Genomic DNA, 13,571 nt, shown 5'->3' with positions numbered 1-13,571 from the left:
TTGCTCTTCTCCTGCTGGGAGGAGGTCATTGGGAACCACAGGGTCCCGAGGCAGGTGATCTCTACTGAGGAGAATAAGGAATTGGACCAGGAGTTGGGGTGGCATCTGCTGTAGAAACTGGAGGGTTCTACTTGGCCTCAGCCTCTGCCACGGGTTGGAGCACCATTGGAGCGATTCGGTCACCGGGAACTGTTAATACCTAGGTTTTGTGTTCCCAAAGGGAACCATAGAGCTCATCATAGGAATACCGAGGTTAGAAATACTTTTACAGTCAAGAGTTTAGAAACATAGCTGTGAAATAATAGCTTACCATGTTTGCTTTCCAAGGGACAGCTGAAACTGGTTGAGATTGAACTGGTCACTGATTCCTTGTGTTTCTCATCTCTAGCCGAATTCCAGGTTTTCCTAGAGCACGGCGAGCAGCATCTGAACCAGAGAACACAAAGGAAAAGTGGTGGAAACCTAACTTGTAAATGTTTTTTTCATTAGATCCAGGCTCCCAGCCACCAATAAACTCTCTGCTTTTAAAAATCCTTTATTATTTTGTGAATTTTTAAAAAAAACTTTTTTCCCTTTATTCATGTACTTGGGATCTTCTTAAAATGTTATCAAGCATTTATCTATTTAGTCCTTCCAAAAGGTAACAACATTCTAAGTTTTTGCTTAAAAGAGAGAGGAGGAAAAAAACATTTAATAAACTTGCTGTAACTTGAGCCTGTTGGTGGTCTTGGAAGAAACCCAAATCCAGGTTTGGTTGATACTGTGTAATGTGAATGCAATTAGTAGTGGTTTTTCTAAAGTAGAAAGAGATGTAGAAAAATAATGCACAGCAAATTTAGGTCAGAGCTGGGAAGCTTATAAATCCTTATTTTTGTTTTCATTACTTTAAGTAATAGGGAAGCTTTTGTCTTTATTACATAATTTCCTTAGCAATAATACATTTTAAAACATTTTTTGAGTTAATTTCATATGTTTGATCAGAAAGCCACAGTTCATAACCCTGGGATGTGGCTGCTGGCACTGTTTATGTACAGAAGATTTCTTGTTCATCCCTAGGCAGCCAACACTAAAATCACGGATGGGGGCAACATTCATCACCTGTTTCTTCTTTCAGTAGAAGGTCTGACAAAGCAGTTTTCAAAGGATCCTTCTGCTAGGCAAGGGAGTAAATTGACCTGTGTATTGTTCAGTCACCAAGTTGTGTCCATCTCTTTGTAACCCCATGGACTGCAGCATGCCAGGCTTCTCTGTCCTTCACCATCTCCCGGAGTTTGCTCAAACTCATGTCCATTGAATTGGTGATGCCATCCAACCATCTCATCCTCTGTCGCCCCCTTCTTCTTCTCCCTTCAGTCTTTTCTCCTGCCCTCAATCTTGCCAAGCATCTGAGTCTTTTCCAATGAATTGGCTCTTCATATCAGGTGACCAAAGTACTGGTGCTTTAGCTTCAGCATCTGTCTTTCCAATGAATATTCACGATTGATTTCCTTTAGGATTGACTGGTTTGATCTCCTTTCTATCCAAGGGACTCTCAGGAGACTTCTCCAGCACCACAGTTTGAAAGCATCAGTTCTTCTGTGCTCAGTCTTCTTTATGTTCCAACTCTCACATCTGTACATGACTACTGGAAAAACCATAGCTTGGACTATATGCATCTTTGTCAGCAAAGTGATGTCTCTGCTTTTCAAAATGCTGTCTAGGTTTGTCATAGTTTTTCTTCCAAGAAGCAAGTGTCTTTTAATTTCATGGCTTCAGTCTCTGTCTGCAGTGATTTTGGAGCCCAAGAAAATCAAATCTTCCATTGTTTCCACTTTTCCCCCATCTATCTACCATGAGGTGATAGGACTGGATGCCATGATCTTAGTTTTGTGAAGCTGATTTTTAAGCCAGCCTTTTCACTCTCCTCTTTCACCTTCATCAAGAGGCTCTTTAGTTTCCTCTTTGCTTTCTGCCATTAGTGGTATCATCTGCATATCTGAGGTTATTGATATTTTTCCTGGCAATCTTGATTCTAGCTTGTGATTTTTTACATTTTACATGATATACTCTGCATATACATCATGTGGTGTTGGAGAAGACTCCTGAGAGTCCCACGGACTGCAAGGAGATCAAACCAGAAAATCAGTTCTGAATATTCATTGGAAGAACTGATGCTGAAGCTGAAGCTTCAACACTTTGGCCACCTGATGTGAAGAACTGACTCATTGGAAAAGACCCTGATGCTGGGAAAGATTGAAGGTGGAAGAAGGGGACAACAGAGCATGAGGTGGTTAGATGGCATCACCAACACGATGGACATGAATTTGAGCAAGCTCTGGGAGTTGGTGATGGACAGGGAGGCCTAGTGTGCTGCAGTCCATGGGATGGCAAAGAGTTGGACACAACTGAGCAACTGAACTGAACTGAACTCTGCATATAAGTTAAATAAGCAGGGTGACAATATACAGCCTTGACATACTCCTTTTTCAATTTTGAACCAGTTCATTGTTCTTGTCCGGTTCTAATCTATTGCTTCTTGATCTGCATACAGGTTTCTCAAGAGACAGGTAAGGAGTTCTGATATTCCCATCTCTAAGAATTTTCCACAATTTTTTGTGACCCACAGTCAAAGGCTTTAGCATAGTCAATGAAGCAGAAGTAGATGTTTTTCTGGAATTCCCTTGCTTTTTCTATGATCCATCCGATGTTGGCAATTTGATCTCTGGTTCCTCTGCCTTTTTTAAATCCAGTTTGTACACATGGAATTTTTTGGTTCACGTGCTGTTGAAGCCTCCCTTGAAGGATTTTGAGCATTTCCTTGCTAGCATGTGTATTGGTGTTGCCCTATTTCAGAGGATGTGATTTGATTCTAACATTCAAACCTATGTGATCAGACTGTAAATTCTTCAAGGACAGGGGTTATGTTATCCTGGTGGTGCTCAGGAAATAATATCTCTTTGTATTCTTACCCTCCAGATTTAAGATGCAATTTTACTCCTCCCAGCTGCACCATTGTCCTCATGCTTCTCCTTGAACTTGCCAGCAAACTCCTGCTTTAGTATCTTGCCATTTTCAGTTCCCTGTGCCTGAAGGCCAGATACCAACCTGAATCACTCCCTCACCTTTTCCAGGTCTTTGTTGAAAAGACACCATCTCAGGGACACTCTACCTATTTTCTTTCTTTCTTTGTTTTTTTTTTTTTTTTTTTCATAATATCACCAGTTCAGTTCAGTTATTCAGTTGTGTCCAACTCTTTGCAACCCCAATAACTGCAGCACGCTAGGCTTCCCTGTCCATCACCAACTCCTGGAGCTTGTTCAAATTCATGTCCATCGAGTTGGTGATGCCATCCAACCATCTCACCCTCTTTTGTCCCCTTCTCCTCCTACCTTCAATCTTTCCCAGCATCAGGGTGTTTTCCAGTGAGTTAGTTCTTTGCATCAGGTGGCCAAAGTATTGGAGCTTCAGCTTTAGCATCAGTCCTTCCAGTGAATATTCAGGACTGATGTCCTTTAGGATTAACTGGTTTGATTTCCTTGCAGTCCAAGGGACTCTCAAGAGTCTTCTCCAACGCCACAGTTCAAAAGCATCAGTTCTTCAGTGCTCAGCTTTCTTTATGGTCCAGCTCTCTCATCCATACATGACTACTGGATAAACCATAGTTTTGACTAGATGGACCTTTGTCGATAAAGTAGTGTCTCTGCTTTTTAATATGCTGTCTAGGTTGGTCATAGCTTTTCTTCTAAGGAGCAAGTGTCTTTTAATTTCATGGCTGCAGTCACCATCTGCAGTGATTTTGGTATCACCACCATCGGATAATCTGATTTGCTGATAGACTGTATATCCTGTCTATTTATTTGGTTTATTGTTTGTCCTGCCACCACTAGAATGTGAGCTCCTGGGCAAGGGTTTCTGTCTGATTTGGCCATTGCTGTGCACCCAGTGCTGGAAACATAAGAGTTGCTACAACTTGAATGAGTGAATGTTCCACTACTTGCTGGTTACGTAGTAGTGGTGGATTTGTTTGTTCTCTTGGAACAAACAAATTTTGATTTGTTTGATTCCTTTGTCTGATTCTCCATTGTTCCATAAAATGGCATGTATAGGTCATATAAAAGCACATTCATGCTCTGTCATGCAAATGCCTTCATTTGTGTCTTTCCTTTAACAAGCCAGACCCCAATCCCGCCTTCATAGAGCTTAGTCTTATGGGGGAATTGGACAAATGCGTGAATGATCCTAGTAAACTGGGCTAGCAGCCCTGATAGGGAAGGTGTGATGAGCTGTGGGAGCACCTCTGAGGGACTCCTAACCCAGATAAAACCAGGGAAGGCTTCCACGAGGAAGGGACATTGAAACTGAGATCTAGCGATGGAATTGGCGTTGAGCAGGCAGAGTCAGGGTGATGCTCTAGGTGGAGTGAAAAGTATTCCAGGCAGGAAGGATAATGTGTAGAGTCTGGAAGTGAGGGACCATGAAGTATGGGGAAGACTGAAAGTCATCCAGTCTATCTGGAGCACACATGTGCAGGTGGCAAGTTAGACAGAGGTGTGGCTTGAGATGTAGTCTGGGGACAGATTAGGGAGAGCCTAGCAGGCCATACAGGGAGCTTGGGTTTGTGGATCTAAGGGTATTGTGGATCCATGGAATGGTTTCAAGGACAGGACTGTCTTGTCAGACACAACAGTCATTTTATGGAGTAAGACAGGTTTTTCTCCCTTGATGAGAAACTTGAATATAAATTCTCTAAAAGGAAGATTGAAAGTTAAGTCGCTCAGTCGTGTCTGACTCTGCGATTCCATGGACTGTAGCCCACCAGGCTTCTCCATCCATGGGGTTTTCCAGGTAAGAATACTGGAGTGGGTTGCCATTTCCTTCTCCAAAAAGGAAGATTATGAAAACAAAAAAGCCAGAAAGTGAATCTTTAGACTCCGTGAAATCTGCTGAAATTCTATTGAATCTGACTGGTGAGTTTCACAGCAATAAATTTAAGGATTCCGCCCACCCCTCCCAAACACACATACAAATGCTTAAGAAGCTTAATTATCTTTGGGTGCATAGCTCACAGCTTAAGTTAGGGGACATGGTATTGCTACAGACATAGAAACTCCCATTGAACTTCACATCACAGTGGGGCAGACAAATATAGCAAGAATGAGGAAACAGAGAAGTTTCTAATCTTAGCATTTAGACCCATAAGGTGTGAGTGTTCCTCCTACTCAGCACCAATTGCCAATGCAAAAAACAAGGTTGCACCTTTAGGGCATAAGGTGGTGGAGGAGATAGCAGGCAGATTTTGGTCCTGTCCTTGCAACTTATATATCATGATGTGGCTTTAGGAACCACATAACCTCTTTGAGCCTCAGTTTCTTTTTCCTGAAAATGGAGTTAAGGCTATCTGTCTTTCAAATTTGTTAGGATTCAGTAAGATAAAGTACAGTCAGCTCTGCTATAGCATTTATTTTAAAAACACAAATTTGTTTCAATCTGATTGATAGAATAGAGAACTATTTGAGGGTAATACGGATTTCATGTTTGTTTATGATGGACTTTATCTGTGAGAAATGCTAGGTGAACTCAGAAAACTGTACCCAGCAGAAGTGAGCTGCAGAACATGCATCTCAGATATTTACGGGCTCCTGCAGTTCATGTGTGTTATGAGCCACACCCATCCACACCTGGTGTTACAAATTTCTGATTCCTAGTAATCCTCTGCCCACCACTTCTCAATAATCCGCAAGCTGCAACCCTTCCAGCACCCACTTCTACAAGCAAACTTCAGGTCTTTTCCAAGATAAACTATAATGTTCATTATTAATGTACATCTAAACCATTTAACATGCAATACTATGCTACGGTGTTTATTGGATCCCTATCTTTTATTCTGTGTCACTAATACAGTTTTTGGATGGTGTGCCCCAATCCTATTTTCTCCTAAGCTGTGTGGTTTTTATTACAGTGTAGTGATTTTTTGGAATTTGTATTTGCTGTTATAGCAGACCTGTCTCTATCTACATCATCTAATGCAACTCCTGGCAGACTGTGGACACTTAGGAAAAGATAGCACTTTTACTACTATCAATATTGATCTCCTTAAATATGATGTTGGATTGTGGCAAGGATAAGTATTAATAGTTGGAGTATTTAATTGCTTGATTGTGAGTGAAATGGAACAGCTGGGTTGGAAGGGTTTTGTTGCCTTTGTGTTTTTCGGAGTGTGTAGTGGTAGACGGACCACTATTGGGGTGTTGTTGGTGACAAACCAAGTATGTCAAGAAAAGAGCAAGCTGGGAAGAGTGAAGACATGGTCATTAAAAAAATGGTCATTAAACAATGTAGAGCACTGCCCTGGGGAAGAAGGGTTGCTTTGTATTGTAAGATTCCAGGGCTTGTGAGCAACTTGTCACTTATAAAGCTCAGGGCTCTGCTCTGCACAGCGGGCAGTGGCTGCTGTGGGACAGGTGAGGAGTCAAGAGAAGTGAGGCAAGGGCTTGGAGATTCTACCTTTGAAGTTCCTTTTTAAAAAACTAAAAAAAAAAAAAAAAAAAAAAACTAATAATAATGTGTAAAAACAGATAACTACAAGGCATACCAGGGTCAATTTTACACAAAAACAAGCCAGAGTTTTCCAGCAAAACTTCTGCTTACCTTTTTTTAGTGGTCTAAAAGAATAGCTTGCACATGGACATATTTATACATGATTTCTTTAGTCATGCCCTTGGACTGGAAATATAAAGACCCCGCTTTATTTATGGCTCCTGGCATGCTTTGGAAAAGTGAAATCACGTTGGTACCTTTTCCATCCAGAGCTCTTTTTTTCTTCTTCTTTTTTATTTTATTTGGGGGGTTTTGTTTGTTTGTTTTTGTTGATTTTTTTTTCAACTTAAGGAGAAAGTGCAATTTGTTGCTGATCTGGATTTAATTTCTCTCTAACATTCTGTTTGGTTTCATCCTTTCCACTCTGGCCAGGCTGTTAAACTCTTGGAATAGTAAGACTCTTGGGATAGTAAGATGTCACCTTCATCTTGGATGTTCTGAGTCAAGCAAAGGGGGAGAAGTGCCAGGGCATTTGAGTTGAGAGTTAGCAGAGTCTGCATCAAGTATTTAAAATGGGATACTTGGAGCCTGCAAACCAGAGGCCTTAGTATAATATCACTAGGAGAATTATTTTAGGACCTCCAGATAAATTAAAAACTAAATTTTGAGCAGTCTGTCTATATACTTATATATAAGATTCTAGGTAGAAGGTGTTTCAAATATATTCAATTTTGTTAAATTAGTTTTCCCTTTAATCATAGAAGGGGTACCGTTATTAACATGCCAAATCTTAACAAAACTATAAAGAAACTTAGAGTGCAGTATTCTTTTATGGCAACACTCTTACTCCAGTGCTTTGAAAATGATGTCGTCTTTTTTAGTTTTTTTCTATGAAGAGTACGTGGGGTTTAGGCTTGCTGTTAAGTTGATTTTCCTAAAGCCAAGAATTATTACATTTCTTCCTCTGAGATCTGTTCTCCTCCCTTTCTAGCTCTCTGAAAATGTGGATGGTCTTTGCACATGGGAGTTTCTGAGCTCTGTGTATTGGCTGTAAGAACACATGGGAAATGGACTGCTGTGTTGAGATCAATCTGTGTGAGGCAATCTGATGGGCTGGTCTGGACTTGTAGATAATGTCCAGAAGGAGCTGGCTAGCACTGCTGTTTTCCCCAGCCACAAACCTAGATAAATGATCCTACTTGGCAAATGACTCTAATCAACATTTCTAGCTCTGCTGAACATGGATGCCGTGGCAAGCACATAGGTCAATCATTGGCTGGGGCAGGTGGCCCCATCTGGTCAACCTCCTTCCTGAAGCCTGATTTACCAGTTGTTTTCACCTCCTTCCTTCCATAAAACCATACAACTTTAAATACCTTGGTCCTGTCTATTTTGGTGGATTTCTGCCTTCCTTAGTCTTGCATAATAGAAAGAGCATGGGCTCCAGAAGCTTGGGTTTAAATCCAAGTTCTGTTATTTTTTGACTTTGCAATTTTAGGCAAGTGACTTAATCTCTTCTAAGCCTTTGCTTATTCATTTTAAGAATAGTATCAATCATCTCTCCCTAGCAGAGCTATTGAGATAATATGTAGTGTCCAACACAGTGCCAGGCACACAGAAGGCTTTCCGGAACTGGAATCCACTCAAACTTTACCACTTACTTTTTTATGAGTAGGCCAATTACTTTAATCCCAGTTGACATGCCTGCAGAGCGACAGAATTAGTTGATCTTACTTTCTTCTTTGTGCCAGGCTCAGTCCTAGGTCCAGGGTCTTCACAGAGGAGAAAGAAAGGAGAGTGTCTAGGAAGGTACTCCCAGCTTTACTTAGATCCATTCATTTAACAAATGTATTTTGACACCTACTGTGTGCAAAACCCTATTGAGGAAGATACTAAGATGATTCCATTACTAATTTAGTCCACGTTTATAGGTTGTCTGTTTTGTGCCAGATAGTGTTACAAACACTAGGGGTAGAAAAAGCGTGTGGGTTAGCTCCTTCCTTGGAGAAGCTCACAATGCAGTAAAAAACACCTAATGGTGGGAAAAACAGATGAAAATTAACGTGATCTGGTTGATAAAAGGCACTTGCTTTGCTGAGTAACGCTGACTGCACACAGCAAAATAAGTTGCATTTTCCCAAATATTTAGATCTGGAAACTTAGGGCTTCACTGAGGCAATATGTTCTCATTTTGCAGCTGAGGAAACAGCCCAGGATTGGTTCATATATCACACATTTCAAGGAAAAGTTAAGCTGAGTCCGGCCTCCAGCAGCTTTTATCTGTGGTTGAACCCACTCCTTTTTTTGATCCTATTGTTATCAGTAGCAGATGTGCTCTTCACCTTTTGTAAACTATCCCGTTCCAATTTCCCAACAGCTCTGCTGGGATTAGGACCATTATGAATTAAGGGAACTTGCTCAAGGTTGCACAACTTGAAAGAGTCAGGATTTGAACTTAGGTCTATCTGATTCCAGGGTCCCAGCCCTTAGCCTCTATCCCATAATTATCGATGATTGATCTTCACTGAAGTATCTGTAGGCTGTTGTAAGCTTTGGGGACTGTGTGTGAAAAAAAAGACAATGCTATGAATTGTTTCTTAGGACTTGCTTATTTAAACCACTGGGAAAGCTAAATTTATGAACAATAAAAAGACCCTATAGGTGTCTGTATGCTAAGTGTGGCCAAAAATAAACAGGAAAAAAGTTATCATCAAAAAAGTTCCCCTGGGACTTTCCTAGTGGTCCAGTGGTTAAGAATCTGCCTTCCAATGCAGGGGACACTGGTTTGACACCCTAATGGGGGAACTAAAATTCCACATCCTATGGGGGCAACTAAGCCCGCTTGCCACAGCTACAGAGTTATGAGCTCTGGAGCCTGTGTGCCACAACTAGAGAGAAGCCCGTGCATCACAAGGAAGGTCCCGATGCAGCCAAAAATAAATACTTAAAAAGTTCTCTTACATCCGGTTTCTTAAGATTTCATAATCAGAGGGGTAATTGTGAGCAAATGAGTATAAAAAGACCTCTGCAGAATTTCTGTACTTGGCACAGATCAAACCTAAATTCTTAAAATCACTGATGCCTTATTTAAAGAGCTTAAAATTCTGAAGATGACTGTTCCACAGCCAAACAAAAACACCCCCTGGCTCCTTTGTGACCACTAATGCAATTGACTTTCCACCTTTTAAGAATGTCCCCACCCCCTCCTCCTTGTCTTCCAATTAACTCACGTTTATTTTATATAAAGCTCATGGGCCTGTTGAGTTGATAATGCTAAAGGCTGACAACCACATAGAGGTACGTCTTACAGTGATGAAGTGTGTGAGCGTGTTTGAATTTTCTGTTACCCAGCATCAAAGACACCGGGGCTCTGTCCTGGGTGAGTGGCAGGAGAGACCAGACTTCACTTGGCCAAAGCAGCGGGGTTCTAATGGAATGTTTCTGCTCCCCTTAAAAAAGGTAGTCAAGCATCTGTACTCCCCACTGAACTCCAATTTCCATTCTGCTTTGAAATTCTGCTTGCTCTGTCAGTGAGAGCCATATGACAAATGTTCAGTATGTCAGATTTGTTTTCCTTTTAAACTACATGTGAATTTCACCTTCAAAGTAGGGCTATGTTAATTTCCCAAAGCTCTTTAAATAATTGTATTCTTTTAAAAACGTACATTCTATTATTCTTTTTTGGGTTGTGTTATGACTGGTGTTTGGAAAGTGGTTAGAGGATCACGCGACGGTTGCATATTGGGTAGTGTGTATGTGATACACATTCCCAGATGTAAACAGCCGCTAAATTCATTATCTAGTTTGTATAACTGTTCTACTCATTTCACCAGGCTCAATTTAGTCATTTCCGGCTAGCAGAGTAGGTTTTTTCCTTCAAAAAAGTTGTTTGCATAAGCTTTTCTGAAAAGCATTAGTTTTGTCATATTCATGTTTATGTTGATAATTAATTGTTTGTGACTGCCAAAAGAAAGGGTGTATCTAATTGTGCGTGGACCAAGTTACTCTTTTTGTCGTGTTTATATGGTGACTAGTTCATACATTAATCGGTTACCTGTAACATCTATTCAGAATTTCAAAGAATGAATCTACACATCTAGAATGTTTGTAAGTTTCCCTTGCCTTAAAAAGTCAGTTGATTAGTTTATAGAGAAGAGAGAGTCTAGGTGGACAGGGAAGTCAGGTCTTGTCTTTCTAAGAGGAGCCATTCTAGAATGATTTTGGTAAAATAATGTTTGTCTCTAAATCATTTCTCTATCTATTTACCTATATTTCTATCTACCCATTAATCTCTCTGTAAAGCAAACATCCCACTCACTTAACAAATATAAGGAGTAGTATAAATCTTGAAAGAGATTAATACTTTCAGCAAAGAGATCAAGCAGTGACAAAGTACTAACTGTCTGGTCTCTTCCATCTCTCCATTCTCCTCCTCCTTCAGTTTGATTTACTGCAATTAGAATTTTACAAATAACTTATGTCCATTAAAGAAATAGAATATTGAGAAAGTGAAAAACTGTTCAGTCTCCCTTAGGCTCAAACATAATCACTTTTAACATTTTGGTATATTTCCTTCTAGCCTCTTTTGCCCTATGCATCCATGTTTAAAAGTTCCATGTGTGATCCTCTTGTGATCATACACTATTCTGTATCAAGCTTTTTTCACTTAACGTGAAAATATTTTTCCAAATCTTTATAAATATTTTCTTTCATGTCTGTTACCCACAGTGGGTACAGTCTACATAGTTTATTGAGCCATCACTTGATGGTTGAATATTGGGTATTTCACCTACACTATCTTTTTTTGGCCCTGCTGCATGGCATGTGGGATCTTAGTTCCCCGACCAGGGATCAAACCCATGCCCCCTGCAGTAGAAGCATGGAGGTTTAACCACTGACTGCCAGGAATGTCTCTCACCTCCACTGTCTGTGGAAATGAAACACCAGTAACAACAAAACAACATCAAACTTGAATTCCATGATGATCCAACACTGTAGCTGTACATCCTATCTGCCTGCTGTGTTATTCACATGGAAGTGAGGGGAAACCCCTCTTCATCCGTGAGAAGTGTACATGAAACTAACCAAGGAAGTGTTTATGAACAGCCAACAAATCAGTAAGAAATGAGGACTGGTAAATGGAGTCATTTTATTTCATAAAGGTACCTCAGAGCTTTAAGCCCCACTCCCCTCGATTTTCAGTCAGTTTAGATTTCAGGGGTCAGTACATGATGCACCGTGATCTTGCCTTACACGGAGTTCAGTGTGAGACATCAAATTCTCCTTACTGAATTTTCAGAATCTGTGAAATAGGACTCCAGCCAGCCTGGAAAAGTCTACTTGTCTGTTTAGGTATTTATGAATGATCTTTCAATACTGGGTAGAAGACTATTTGTAGTTGTAGATGGAAGGTAAATGCTCCCAAAGATCCCTGTGCTTTTCTTTAAAAATATAAGTTGTAAAAAGTGCATTCCTTTTCTCCCTGAGGAGGCAATTTGGCTTTGGACTCTGGAGCCAGACAGCCTGCACTGACTTCCTGTTCCACCACCGTCTGCTGGGTGACCTTAGACGAGTTATCTGAACTTGTGTAGGTGAGCAAGCTTCCAGTTTTCTCATCTGGAAAATGGGGGTAATACTACTCATTCATAGGTGTGTTGGAATGGTTTAAATAAGTTAAACACAGTAGGCACTCAGTAGGGTTAACTATTATGTTTTCCCCAGGCTCCTAAAGTTGTGCATTTCTAGTGCTTTAGATCACTTCTGTGCATGTGTAATGTTCTTCAGCATCCCTCAGTGAGGGGCTTTTCTCTGAGCACTTCTTCCCCAACTGGCTTATGATAATCATAATAATTTCAGCTACCACTTAGAGGGAGTACTACGTGCCAGGTGCTCTGTATTATATGTATTATGAAGTGTATTATTCCGTTTTCACAGGTGAGGAAACGAAAGGTTGTAAAGGGTAAGTAACTTGCTCAAGGTCATAAAATTGCTGCATGTAGGTCTAGAAACTAAATTCTGGTCTGGCTTATTTGCCACCACAAGGCTTTTGTAAATTCCTCTAAGGAGGGAACTTTTAAAATCTGTTACCGCTTTTTTTTTTTTTTTTTTTAAAAAGATTTTTTGATATGGACCATTTAAGGTCTTTATTGAATTTGTTATGATATTGCTTCTGGTTTTTTGTTTGTTTGTTTGTTTTTTGGCTGTGAGGCATTGTGAGATCTTAGTTCCCTGACCAGGGATTGAACCTGTACCCACTGCATTGTAGTGTGGCGTCTTAACCACTGGACCACCAGGGAAGTCCCTGCTTACAGTTTCCAGTGCAGTTCTTTGAACAAACATGGTAGATCCTCAGTCAGTATTTTTTTAAAAATGAATGAATGAAAAAGTGAAATCGCAGATAAGAGAACTTGGAACTCTTATCTAGTAAGAAAACCAATCGTACTGCTTTTTAACAGCCGTGAAATTATTAGTCTTAGAATTATGTTCTGCTTCTGAACAGAACATTGCCCATGAGAGAATGATAGATTTGTAATTATTTGCATATGACACTGGTTGTATTTCATGTGAAACAAATTTAGACACTGTATGTGAGATCCTGATTTGAGAAAATCTAGCATTACATAGATAATTGTTGCAGCAACTTTAATTTAAACAAAGTGAAGTGAAAGTTGCTCTTTGCGACCCCATGGACTATACAGTCCAGGGAATTCTTCAGGCCATAATACTGGAGTGGGTAGCCTTTCCCATCTCCAGAGGATCTTCCTAACCCAGGGATCGAACCCAGGTCTCCCACATCGCAGGTAGATTCTTTAGCAGCTGAGCCACAAGGGAAACCCAATTTACACAAAGGCTCTAGCTAATTCTAGGTCTAGTTTGGCCATTTGGTTAACAGACATTTATTTAACAAATACACTGGGTCAAGCCCTCTGCTGGGCACTAGGAGTTTAAGGATAAATATGATGGTTCCTTTGAATGCTCTGCCTAAGCTCCTGGAGAATCCAGCAGTCTTTTTATATGTTGGATAGAGGACATTATGCACTCCCATGGTTTTGGCG

The 13,571-nt window shown here is 40.4% G+C and overlaps 1 protein-coding gene and 1 long non-coding RNA gene across 2 annotated transcripts in view; both read left to right on the top strand.

Moving 5' to 3' along the window:
- ROR1 (receptor tyrosine kinase like orphan receptor 1) overlaps positions 1 to 13,571 on the top strand; it is a 469,844-nt gene that overhangs the window by 56,308 nt on the left and 399,965 nt on the right. The gene's annotated exons all lie outside the window — the stretch shown is intronic.
- The window catches only part of LOC139182220 (uncharacterized), a 163,978-nt gene that overhangs the window by 55,774 nt on the left and 94,633 nt on the right, over positions 1 to 13,571 (top strand). Inside the window, exon 2 of the long non-coding RNA XR_011565849.1 lies at positions 1 to 13,571. This exon is cut by the window's left edge and continues 19,929 nt beyond it; it is cut by the window's right edge and continues 94,633 nt beyond it. This is a non-coding gene — a long non-coding RNA (uncharacterized lncRNA).

This window comes from Bos indicus, chromosome 3 (genome assembly GCF_029378745.1).
Source record: "Bos indicus isolate NIAB-ARS_2022 breed Sahiwal x Tharparkar chromosome 3, NIAB-ARS_B.indTharparkar_mat_pri_1.0, whole genome shotgun sequence".
Classification (NCBI taxonomy): Eukaryota; Metazoa; Chordata; class Mammalia; order Artiodactyla; family Bovidae; genus Bos; species Bos indicus.
This window is presented reverse-complemented; position numbering and strand designations above follow the sequence as displayed.